Genomic DNA, 12002 nt, shown 5'->3' with positions numbered 1-12002 from the left:
GCTCCGTCGGGCTCAACCGATGCGAGTTCAACCGAATCGGAGCGGCGTCCCCCGTATCAATGTGGTGGGAATGCAGGGAGGTGCGTCCCAAGTCAAAATCATCCGACCTGAACACATCGGAATAACTTAGCAACAGCGCGCGAAGCGCGGACCGTTGCTCTCTGGTCAGGGATGAATTCTCCCTGCATAACTCGGCAACCCAATGGTCATCCTGCCCCGTTGGCCCCGAAACCCCCCCTACCATGTCCCGGCAGACCCGGTTGTCATGGGTCGTGAACGCGGTCGTGGCGTGAGCCACAACCGTTCCAGCCGGGACACTGACATTCTCTGCACTCCCATTTAGCACCTGTAAGAACGGGGGCTGGCCCGGCCGGACAATTGTTTTTGCCCCAACCAGCGCCGAGCCGCCCGTTATAGCCGTGGATGGCGATAACAGAACCCCCGCCGCTCCCTCAACGCCCGGTACTGGCTTCCGATATCTCAACGGGATAAGCATCTGCGAACCAGGTGGAATGTCAACAGATACCTCGGACAGCGCCTGCACCTGGCAAACAGGGGCAGACCGGCCCCATGGCGACGGTAGGAACGAAATTTTACGCCCCCCCCAGTAATTCAATGCAGTTTTGATCAATCCTTATTTGAATGGGCATTTTTGCCAGGAAATCAGTCCCCAACAAACAGGGTACCGCGAGAGACCTAGAGATCAACACGGTCCCTGAAGCCGACACCCCCCCAATGGATATCTTGGCGTCCACCTGGCCCACAATGCCCATACTTCCCCCATTCGCCGCTATGCATGAATCACAAACCGCTCGCACTCTCCCTGGTGGAATGCCCAAAATATGGAAAATGACATCCGACATAATGGTCGCGGATGCACCGGAGTCCACCAAAATACGCACCTCGACCCCCTGAATGGAACCCGGTACCGTGGATGACCCCGTAGCGGCCGCAACTACCCTGCATGCCAATCGGCGCCATTGCATCAGCGAGCGACACGGGTCAACCGGAGGCACCTTGTTGTTAGCGACACACGGACCGCGCGGCGATGGTGATGCATGAGGTGACAGGCCTTGCCGGGTGTCTGGTGCGCACCGACTTGCCTGTACTGGTGGGTCTTTTCGCGCGGCGTCCGTGGTCGAGGCCTCCTGCTGGGGCGGCCCCGGGATGCGAGCCCAACAGTCCCTGGCGAAGTGGCCCTTACGGCTGCAGCGGAAACACTCCACGTCGTTCTGACCGCCGGCACCCCCCCTGTCCCGACGCTCCCGCGCCGGCGGCGCGGACCTCGGCCCCGTCCCCCCCCGAGCAGGCCACTGGGCGGAGGCGGCCGTCAACTCCTGCAGACCCTTGTCGTCAGGAACGTAGATCGCCTTCGTAGGATCCCACCCCGTAGCACCGCCTTCAACGACGGGCCCCCCCGTCCAAGCCGACACCTGCTTCCAGCGTCGGAGATTAAATTGAGCGTCCAAGCACTAAGCCACATCACGGGACGTCAATTTATTATGGCTGCACACCGGCATGGGGATCCCCAGGTCTCTAGATAATTCGAGCATTTTGCCCAACACGAGGGGCTCCAACAAATCGGGCTCCGTCTCGGGGTATGCCGGCATCGCCAGTTCCAGAACTGCGCCTCTGTAGGCCACCGGCGAGTCATCAGGCGCCCGTTGGCGCTGAACAAATCTCCGATGGGCGTCGTCCGGAGGCTCGTACGCATCCGCCATCTCCTCGAAGACACGCTGCAGCGTCTTCTTCTTGTCGGCCTTGATGGAGTGGAAGAACCGGACGGACTCGTCGTCGAGAAGTGTTGGTAAGACTTCCAGTGCCTCCGCGTCCGTCCACATGGCGGAGCGTACGGTCGCTTGAAAACGGCAGGAAAATGCGCTCCAATCGCCACCGATTGAGAATTCTTTGACCGTTGTTAAATGACGGCTGCGGGTTCTTGCTCTTCCGTCCTCCTCCGATGGTGACACGCGCGGCAGCGACAAGATGGCGTCGCTCCGCCATCTTGTCGCTGCCGGGTGTGTAATAAAGGACTCTCTCTCAGATGTCGATCTCTGTTGTCCTTTTTTGGGTTCGTTGAATCTCGATACCACGGCATCTCGCTCGGGCCCGCGTCCCGCTCGACGACCTCTCCACAGCCCTCGGCTGCTCCCGTTATACAGTCTCCCTGCTGCTCCAATATGCAGTCTCCCTGCTGCCCCGTCAGGCAATCCTTGCAGCCACACCGCTGCCCCGCTATCTAGCATTACTGCTGCCCCTTTCACAGCTAGCCTCTCACTGCTCCCGTTAGCTTTCTTCGTCTGACACCGATGGCTGTCGGTGTCGACGTCTCCCACCGCGTGGCGCCCGCGCCACACTCTCCGTCTTGCCCAGCGTGGCATCCTCGTATTTCACTCCGTCTCAACTCCCCCTTCCTCTGCCGGTTCTTTCCCTAAATCCTCTCCCCCACGTGACCCTAACTCCACCCACTCCCCACGTGACCCAGACTCCGCCCCCCCTCAATCCTTGCTCGCATTACAGGTGCATCAATCAGTTTGGTCGTTTATCCTCTCAGTTTCTTCATTTAAAAACTCAACATAAAATACGTTTCTTTATCAGTTTTTTAGGTCTAACTTGCAGTTTCTTGCATTTTTCTAATTTTAATGGTTTTTATTTGGGGTTCATTCCCAGTTCGTTGGTTGTCTTATCAGTTTATCGGGTTTTCGTTGACATTTTTTCGCCATTCTTTATCCAAATATCTGAGCGACACTGTTGAAAAGCATTTGCACGTGCTCACATGAAGGAGATCTCGTACCTGTCAAAGAGAGGTGGCCGGTTAGCTCAGCTGGTTAGAGCGTGGTGCTAATAACGCCAAGGTCCTGGGTTCGATCCCCATACTGGGCAGCTGCTGTTTTCCTCCATTTAAAAAAATCAATGAAAATGTCCCTATTGATTCTTTCTCAGCTTTATTGGGTTTGCCTGGCAGGTTCCCATTTTTCTCATTTCACAGAATATCTCTCAAGTTTACTCGGTTTGCCGCACCATCCCTTAGGATTCGGACTCTGATTCTTGTAATTTCCTTTCACTTTTTGGAGGATAACCTTAGTTTCCTGGGAATTTCATGGGTGCATCAATCAGTTTCTTCGAATTTTCTCTCCTTTTTTTCTTTCCATCTCTTGGATTTTTAGAGTTCCTTTGCAGTTTGTGTTGTTTACACCACTGTCTTGAACTTACCACACACTTGCTTGACTTATCTTGTTGTTACTTGGTGTTTCCTCTCAATGTTTGGGGCTCTCTCCCAGATTCTCGTTTATCCTCTAAGTTTCTTCATTTTAAAACTGTGAATAAAATACGTTTCTTTATCAGTTTTTTTTTAGGTCTACCTTTCAGTTTCTTGCATTTTTCTAGTTTACATGGTTTTTACTTGGGGTTCTCTTCCAGTTCATTGCTTGTCTTCTCAGTTTATCGGGTTTTCATTGACATTTTTCGGAATTCTTTCTCCCAGTTTCTGAGCGAGTGTTGAAAAGCATTTGCACGTGCTCACGTGAAGAATATCTTGCACCAGTCTAACGGAGGTGGCCGGTTAGCTCAGCTGGTTAGAGCGTGGTGCTAATAACGCCAAGGTCCTGGGTTCGATCCCCATACTGGCCAACTGCTGTTTTCCTCCATTTAAATAATTTAAAGAGATTTGAGCTCTTGATGATTTCTCTCTCAGCTTCTTGGATTTTTTTCCTGGCAGGTTATCAGTTTTTCTCATTTCAAGGAATATTTCTCAAGTTTACTCAGTTTGCCGCACCATCCCTTAGGATTCTGCCTCTGTTTCTTGGAATTTACTTTCACTTTTTGGAGCAGGATCTGAGTTTCATGGTAATGTGTCCAAATTTTTTGGCTACATCAATCAGTTTGTTCAAATTTTCTCTCCTTTTTTTCTTTCCATCTCTTAGATATTTTGAGTTATTTTGCAGTTTGTGTTGTTTACATCACTGCCTTGGATGTCCCATACACTCTGTTGACTTACCCTGTTGGTACTTGGTGTTTCCTCTCAAATTTTGGGCTCTAATTCTAGATTTGAAGTTTTCGTGACTGCAAGGATTCATATTCTCTGTTTTTTTGGTAAAGTAACGTAGGTAAAGAAGTTAAAATAAATTAAATCACGACGTTTCGGACGTTTTTTGGTCTCTCTTCCCAGTTTCTTGGCTATCCTCATTTTTTTCATTTTAAACCTATTAATAAAATGTGTTTCTTTTTTTTATCAGTTTTTAGGTCTACCTATCCTTTGCTTGCATCTTTCTAATTTTCATTGTTTTTAATTGGGTTTCTCTCTAAGTTAATTGGTTTTCCTCTTAGTTTATCGGGTTTTCGTTGACATTTTTTCGGCATTCTCTCTCCAAATTTCTGAGCGACACTCTTGAAACGCTTTTGCACGTGCTCACATGAGGGATATCTTACACCAGCCAAATCGAGGTGGCCGGTTAGCTCAGCTGGTTAGAGCATGGTGCTAATAACGCCAAGGTCCTGGGTTCGATCCCCATACTGGCCAGCTGCTGTTTTCCTTCATTTAAAAAAATCAATGAAAATGTAGCTCTTGATGCTTTCTCATCTTTATTGGGTTTGCCTGGCAGGTTTTTTGACTTTCTCATTTCACGGAATATCCCTCAAGTTTACTCGTTTTGCCGCACCATTCCTTAGGATTCTGCCTCTGTTTCTTGTAATTTCCTTTCACTTTTAGACGCAGAATCTTAGTTACCTGGGAATGTGTCCCAATTTCTTGCGTCCATCAATCAGTTTGTTCGAATTTTCTCTCCTTTTTTTCTTTCCATTTCTTGGATTTTTTAGAGTTCCTTTGCAGTTTGTGTTTGTTGACACCACTCCCTTGGACTTCCCACACACTTTCTTGACCATGTTTGTTTGTTGATGTCCGGAGTAAGACTGATTGCCTTAATCTAAGCTGTCTTGTGGTTGTTGTTGTTGTTTGACTTGCATCCCATTGGGATTTTTGCACACAGCGTTGGTGTACGGTGTTTTTTCTGCAATATTTAGCTGTCTTTTCTTGGATTTTCTGTTTGCACTTAGTCACATATTCACTTTAAGATGTTATCTGGTTCATGTTTTTTTTTGCGGTTGCATCCGATTCAAGAGCCGAATGGCTCACAGGGCTATACCTAATTAATGAACTTGAACTTGACTTATCTTGTTGTTACTTGGTGTTTCCTATCAATGTTTGGGCTCTCTTCCCAGTTTCTCGTTTATCCTCTCAGTTTCTTCATTTAAAAAATGTAAATAAAATACGTTTCTTTATCAGTTTTTTAGGTCTACCTTTCAGTTTCTTGAATTTTTCAAATTTTCATGGTTTTTAATTGGGCTTCTCTCCCAGTTCTTTGGTTATCTTCTCAGTTTATCAGCTATTCATTGACATTTTCCAGATTTCTTTCTCCCAGTTTTTGAGCGAGTGTTGAAAAGCATTTGCACGTGCTCACATGAAGGATATCTTGCGTTTCCCTTGTGTAGGTGGCCGGTTAGCTCAGCTGGTTAGAGCGTGGTGCTAATAACGCCAAGGTCCTGGGTTCGATCCCCATACTGGCCAGCTGCTGTTTTCCTTCATTTAAAAAAATTAATGAAAATTAGCTCTTAATGCTTTCTCAGCTTTATTGGGTTTGCTTGGCAGGTTTTCATTTTTCTCATTTCACGGAATATCTCTCAAGTTTACTCGGTTTGCCGCACCGTCACTTAAATTTCTGCCTCTGTTTCTTGTAATTTCCTTTCACTTTTTGGAGCAGAATCTTAGTTTCCTGGGAATGTCCCAATTTATTAGGTCCATCAATCAGTTTGTTCGAATTTTCTCTCCTTTTTTTTCTTCCATCTCTTGGATTTTTTGAGTTCCTTTGCAGTTTGTGTGTGTTTAAACCACTTGCCTTAGATGTCCCACACACTTGCTTGACTTACTCTGTTGGTACTTGGTGTTTCCTCTCAATGTTTGGGCTGTCTTCCTAGTTTTTTATTCATCCTCTCAGTTTCTTTATTTTAAAAGTATAAATAAAATTTGTTACTTTATCAGTTATTAGGTCTACCTATCCTTTTCTTGCATCTTTCTAATTTTCATTGTTTTTAATTGGGGTTCTCTCTTAGTTTATTGGATTTCCTCTCAGTTTATCGGGTTTTAGTTTACATTTTAAATCCTTTATATTAAGTTCATTTGCTTGCGTGCTTGCTTGCGCGTTTACGACAGTGCAAATCTTTCGATCGTTGTTTTTAACCCACTTCCCGTGATCCAATCGAGCTGACATTTTGCACACAGACTCGTTGTGCGTGACAATTAATTTTCGTGAAATTTTTTTCCAAAATTTTACACTTTTTAGGAAAAAAAAATTATATGTAATTACCAATTGCTTAATGGTGGCAAGCAATCATCTGACCCATAGGTGGCAGCCATCTCAAGCCAGAGGACGAGAGGACTCTAGCCGCTACGCATAACAGGTCCCTGCGGGGTGGGCTGGTAGGAACGAATAACCAAAGAATATAAACATAATGTATTATTACACTTGTTTTTGTAGGGTCCTGCCAAGTGTTTGCAGTAGGGGGCGATGTTGCTACACCTCATCGGATGATACGAAGGGAGAGTTTGAGGCCTAGTTCTAGGCTTTAGGCCTAGCTGTAGGCTTTAGGCCGCTGTGAGTTACTTTTTAATTTAAATGTTTTAATTATTAATGTAAAAGCTTTAAATTTAATTTTTTCTATTTAAAAAGATGAGGGAATGTAACATTGTTAAACATTAACTCTGTTTGACACACGCGGGGGTACGATACGAAGGGAGAGTTTGAGGCCTAGTTCTAGGCTTTAGGCCTAGCTGTAGGCTTTAGGCCGCTGTGAGTTATTTTTTAATTGCAAAGTTTTAATTAAAAGCTATCTCAGGGAATTATAAGGGAATGTTACACTTGTTTAGCCAGGAAAGCCTCACTGAGTCTAAAGGTTGTTGTAGGTTCATGCCAAGTGTTTTCAGTAGGGGGCGATGTTGCTACACGTAATCTGACATCGGACGGACAGACGATATAATCTATTGTAGGCTGGTTCACTTCGTTCCTACCAGTATAAAGGATTTATAGTGAAAAACTTTGTTTTTACGGGTTAATTTTTTCGGCATTCTTTCTCTCAATTTTTGATTCACACTGTTAAAAAGCATTTGTAAGTGCTCACATGAGGGATATCTTGCACCAGTCAAATAGAGGTGGCCGGTTAGCTCAGCTGGTTAGAGCGTGGTGCTAATAACGCCAAGGTCCTGGGTTCGATCCCCATACTGGCCAGCTGCTGTTTCCCTTCATTTAAAACAATCAATGAAAATGTATCTCTTGATGCTTTCCCAGCTTTATTTGTTTTGCCTGGCAAGTTTTCATTTTTCTCATTTCACGGAATATCTCTCAAGTTTACTCGGTTTGCCGCACCTTCCCTTAGGATTCTGCCTCTGTTTCTTGTTATTTCCTTTCACTTTTTGGCGCAGGATCTTAGTTTCCTGGGAATGTGTCTCAATTTCTTGGGTGCAACAATCAGTTTGTTCGAATTTTCTCTCCTTTTTTTCTTTCCATCTCTTGAATTTTAAGAGTTCCTTTGCAGTTTGTGTTTGTTGACACCACTGCCTTGGACTTTCGACAGTGTGGAAAACATTTGCACGTGCTCACATGAAGAATATCTCGCACCAGTTAAATAGAGGTGGCCGGTTAGCTCAGCTGGTTAGAGCGTGGTGCTAATAACGCCAAGGTCCTGGGTTCGATCCCCATACTGGCCAGCTGCTGTTTTCCTCCATTAAAAAAAAATTAGCTCTTGATGCTTTCTCATCTTTATTGGGTTTGCCTGGAAGGTTTTCATTTTTCTCATTTCACGGAATATCTTTCAAGTTTTCTCGGTTTGCAGCACCATCCCTTAGGATTCTGCCTCTGTTTCTTGTAATTTCCTTTTAGTTTTTGGAGAAGAATCTTAGTTTCCTGGGAATGTGTCCCAATTTTTTGGGTCCATCAATCAGTTTGTTCGAATTTTCTCTCCTTATTTTTCTTTCCATCTCTTGGATTTTTAGAGTTCCTTTGCAGTTTGTGTGTGTTTAAACCACTTGCCTTAGATGTCCCACACACTTGCTTGACTTACTCTGTTGGTACTTGGTGTTTCCTCTCAATGTTTGGGCTGTCTTCCCAGTTTCTTGTTTATCCTCAGTTTTTCATTTTAAACCTAAGAATAAAATGGTTTTCTTTACCAGTTTCTAGGTCTACCTATCCTTTTCTTGCATCTTTCTAATTTTCATTGTTTTTAATTGAGGTTCTCTCTTAGTTTATTGGATTTCCTCTCAGTTTATCAGGTTTTCGTTTACATTTTTAAATCCTTTATATTAAGGTAACTTGCTTGCTTGCTTGCGCGCTTACAACCGTGCAAATCTTTCGGTCGTTTGTTTACCCACTTCACGTGATCCAATCGAGCTGACATTTTGCACACAGACTCGTTGTGCGTGACAATAAATTTTCGTGAAAATTTTTTCCCAAAATGTTACACTTTTTAGGAAAATTTTTTTTATATGTAATTACCAATTGCTTAATGGTGGCAGGCAATCATCTGACCCATAGGTGGCAGCCATCTCAAGCCAGAGGACGAGAGGACTCTAGCCGCCATGCATATAAAGGATTTATAGTGAAAAACTTTGTTTTTACGGGTTAAATTTTTTAAATCCTTTATATTAAGTGCACTTGCTTGCTTGCTTGCGCGCTTACGACCGTGCAAATCTTTCGGTCGTTTTTTTACCAAATTCCCGTGATCCAATCGAGCTGACATTTTGCACACAGACTCGTTGTGCGTGACAATAAATTTTCGTGAATTTTTTTCCCAAAACTTTACACTTTTTAGGAATTTTTTTTAATATGTAATTACCAATTGCTTAATGGTGAAAAGCAATCATCTGAACCATAGGTGACAGCCTTCTCAAGCCAGAGTACGAGAGGACTCTAGCCGCCACACATATAAAGGATTTATAGTGAAAAACTTTGTTTTTACGGGTTAATTTTTTCGGCATTCTTTCTCTCAATTTCTGAGCAACACTGTTAAAAAGCATTTGCACGTGCTCACATGAGGGATATCTTGCACCAGCCAAATCGAGGTGGCCGGTTAGCTCGGCTGGTTAGAGCGTGGTGCTAATAACGCCAAGGTCCTGGGTTCGATCCCCATACTGGCCAGCTGCTGTTTTCCTTCATTTAAAAAAATTAATGAAAATTTAGCTCTTGATGCTTTCACATTTTTATTGGGTTTGCCTGGCACGTTTTCATGTTTCGCATTTCACGGAATATCTCTTTAGTTTACTCGGTTTGCCGCACCATCCCTTAGGATTCTGCCTCTGTTTCTTGTAATTTCCTTTTAGTTTTTGGAGAAGAATCTTAGTTTCCTGGGAATGTGTCCCAATTTTTTGGGTCCATCAATCAGTTTGTTCGAATTTTCTCTCCGTTTTTTTCTTTCCATCTCTTGGATTTTTAGAGTTCCTTTGCAGTTTGTGTTTGTTTAAACCACTGCCTTAGATGTCTCACACACTTGCTTGACTTATCTTGTTGCTACTTGGTGTTTCCTCTCAATGTTTGGGCTATCTTCCCAGTTTCTTGGTTATCATCAGTTTTTCATTTTAAACCTAAGAATAAAATGGTTTTCTTTACCAGTTTCTAGGTCTACCTATCCTTTTCTTGCATCTTTCAAATTTTCATTGTTTTTAATTGGGGTTCTCTCTTAGTTTATTGGATTTCCACTCAGTTTATCGGGTTTTCGTATACATTTTTAAATCCTTCATATTAAGTTCACTTGCTTGCTTGCTTGCGCGCTTACGACCGTGCAAATATTTCGGTCGTTTTTTTACTCACTTCCCGTGATTCAATCGAGCTGACATTTTGCAGACAGACTCGTTGTGCGTGACAATAAATTTTCGTGAAATTTTTTTCCCAAAATGTTACACTTTTTAGGAAAAAAAGAATTCTATGTAATTACCATTGCTTAATGGTGGCAAGCAATCATCTGACCCATAGGTGGCAGCCATCTCAAGCCAGAGGACGAGAGGACTCTAGCCGCCACGCATATAAAGGATTTATAGTGAAAAACTTTGTTTTTACGGGTTAAATTTTTTAAATCCTTTATATTAAGTTCACTTGCTTACATGCTTGTGCGCTTACGACCGTGCAAAACTTTCAGTCGTTTTTTACCCAATTCCCGTGATCCAATCGAGCTGACATTTTGCACACATACTCGTTGTGCGTGACAATTAATTTTCCTGAATTTTTTTTCAAAAATGTTACACTTTTTAGGAAAAAAAAATTATATGTAATTACCAATTGCTTAATGGTGGCAAGCAATCATCTGACCCATAGGTGGCAGCCATCTCAAGCCAGAGGACGAGAGGACTCTAGCCGCCACGCATAACAGGTCCCTGCGGGGTGGGCTAGTAGGAACGAATAACCAAAGAATATAAACATAATGTATTATTACACTTGTTTTTGTAGGGTCCTGCCAAGTGTTTGCAGTAGGGGGGGATGTTGCTACACCTAATCGGACGATACGAAGGGAGAGTTTGAGGCCTAGTTCTAGGCTTTAGGCCTAGCTGTAGGCTTTAGGCCGCTGTGAGTTAATTTTTAATTTAAATGTTTTAATTATTAATGTAAAAGCTTTAAATTTAAATGTTTCTATAAAAAACATCAGGGAATGTAACATTGTTAAACATTAACTCCCTTTCACACACGCGGGGGTACGATACGAAGGGAGAGTTTGAGGCCTACTTCTAGGCTTTAGGCCTAGCTGTAGACTTTAGGCCGCTGTGAGTTATTTTTTAATTGAAATGTTGTTATTAGTTATGTAAAAGCTTTAAATTTAAATGTTTCTATTTAAAAAGATGAGGGAATGTAACATTGTTAAACATTAACTCCGTTTGACACACGCGGGGGTACGATACGAAGGGAGAGTTTGAGGCCTAGTTCTAGGCTTTAGGCCTAGCTGTAGGCTTTAGGCCGCTGTGAGTTATTTTTTAATTTCAAAGTTTTAATTAAAAGCTATCTCAGGGAATTATAAGGGAATGTTACACTTGTTTAGCCAGGAAAGCCTCATTAATTTAAATGTTTTAATTAAAAGCTATCTGAGGGAATTATAAGGGAATGTTACACTTGTTTAGCCAGGAAAGCCTCACTGAGTCTAAAGGTTGTTGTAGGGTCATGCCAAGTGTTTTCAGTAGGGGGCGATGTTGCTACACGTAATCGGACATCCGACGGACGGACGATATAATCTATTGTAGGCTGGTTCACTTCGTTCCTACCAGTATAAAGGATTTATAGTGAAAAACTTTGTTTTTACGGGTTAATTATTTCGGCATTCTTCCTCCAAATTTCTGAGCGAAACTTTTGAAAAGCATTTGCACATGCTCACGTGAAGGATATCTTGCACCAATCTAACAGAGGTGGCCGGTTAGCTCAGCTGGTTAGAGCGTGGGGCTAATAACGCCAAGGTCCTGTGTTCGATCCCCATACTGGCCAGCTGCTGTTTTCCTCCATTTAAAATAATCAAAAAAATGTAGGTCTTCATTCTTTCTCATCCTTATTGGGTTTGCCTGGCAGGTTTTCATTTTTCTCATTTCACAGAATATCTCTCAAGTTTACTCGGTTTGCTGCACCATCCCTTAGGATTCTGCCTCTGTTTCTTGTAATTTCCTTTTAGTTTTTGGAGAAGAATCTTAGTTTCCTGGGATTGTGTTCCAATTTCATGGGTCCATCAATCAGTTTGTTCGAATTTTCTCTCATGTTTTTTTTTCCATCTCTTGGATTTTTAGAGTTCCTTTGCAGTTTGTGTTTGTTTACACCACTGCCTTGGACTTCCCACACACTTGCTTGACGTATCTTGTTGTTACTTGGTGTTTCCTCTCAATGTTTGGGCTCTCTTCCTAGTTTTTTGTTTATCCTCTCAGTTTCTTTATTTTAAAAGTATAAATAAAATGTATTTCTTTATCAGCTTTTAGGTCTACCTATCCTTTTCTT

The 12002-nt window shown here is 43.2% G+C and overlaps 8 non-coding genes across 8 annotated transcripts; all 8 read left to right on the top strand.

Moving 5' to 3' along the window:
* The first annotated feature begins 2809 nt into the window (after positions 1-2809).
* TRNAI-AAU (transfer RNA isoleucine (anticodon AAU)) lies at positions 2810-2883 on the top strand. The gene has a single exon. It is a non-coding gene; the product is annotated as a tRNA-Ile (tRNA).
* Positions 2884-3556: 673 nt separating this feature from the next.
* On the top strand, positions 3557-3630 carry TRNAI-AAU (transfer RNA isoleucine (anticodon AAU)). The gene has a single exon. It is a non-coding gene; the product is annotated as a tRNA-Ile (tRNA).
* Positions 3631-4445: 815 nt separating this feature from the next.
* TRNAI-AAU (transfer RNA isoleucine (anticodon AAU)) lies at positions 4446-4519 on the top strand. Its single transcript has one exon. It is a non-coding gene; the product is annotated as a tRNA-Ile (tRNA).
* A 970-nt stretch (positions 4520-5489) lies between these two features.
* TRNAI-AAU (transfer RNA isoleucine (anticodon AAU)) lies at positions 5490-5563 on the top strand. Its single transcript has one exon. It is a non-coding gene; the product is annotated as a tRNA-Ile (tRNA).
* A 1640-nt stretch (positions 5564-7203) lies between these two features.
* Positions 7204-7277, top strand: TRNAI-AAU (transfer RNA isoleucine (anticodon AAU)). Its single transcript has one exon. It is a non-coding gene; the product is annotated as a tRNA-Ile (tRNA).
* A 405-nt stretch (positions 7278-7682) lies between these two features.
* On the top strand, positions 7683-7756 carry TRNAI-AAU (transfer RNA isoleucine (anticodon AAU)). The gene has a single exon. It is a non-coding gene; the product is annotated as a tRNA-Ile (tRNA).
* Positions 7757-9108: 1352 nt separating this feature from the next.
* TRNAI-AAU (transfer RNA isoleucine (anticodon AAU)) lies at positions 9109-9182 on the top strand. The gene has a single exon. It is a non-coding gene; the product is annotated as a tRNA-Ile (tRNA).
* Positions 9183-11430: 2248 nt separating this feature from the next.
* On the top strand, positions 11431-11504 carry TRNAI-AAU (transfer RNA isoleucine (anticodon AAU)). Its single transcript has one exon. It is a non-coding gene; the product is annotated as a tRNA-Ile (tRNA).
* The last annotated feature ends 498 nt before the right edge of the window (positions 11505-12002 follow it).

Source organism: Lampetra planeri, chromosome 76, assembly GCF_965212315.1.
Source record: "Lampetra planeri chromosome 76, kcLamPlan1.2.h2, whole genome shotgun sequence".
Taxonomy (NCBI): Eukaryota; Metazoa; Chordata; class Hyperoartia; order Petromyzontiformes; family Petromyzontidae; genus Lampetra; species Lampetra planeri.
The sequence above is the reverse complement of the archived record's forward strand: the minus strand, read 5'-3'. Positions and strand labels throughout refer to the sequence as shown.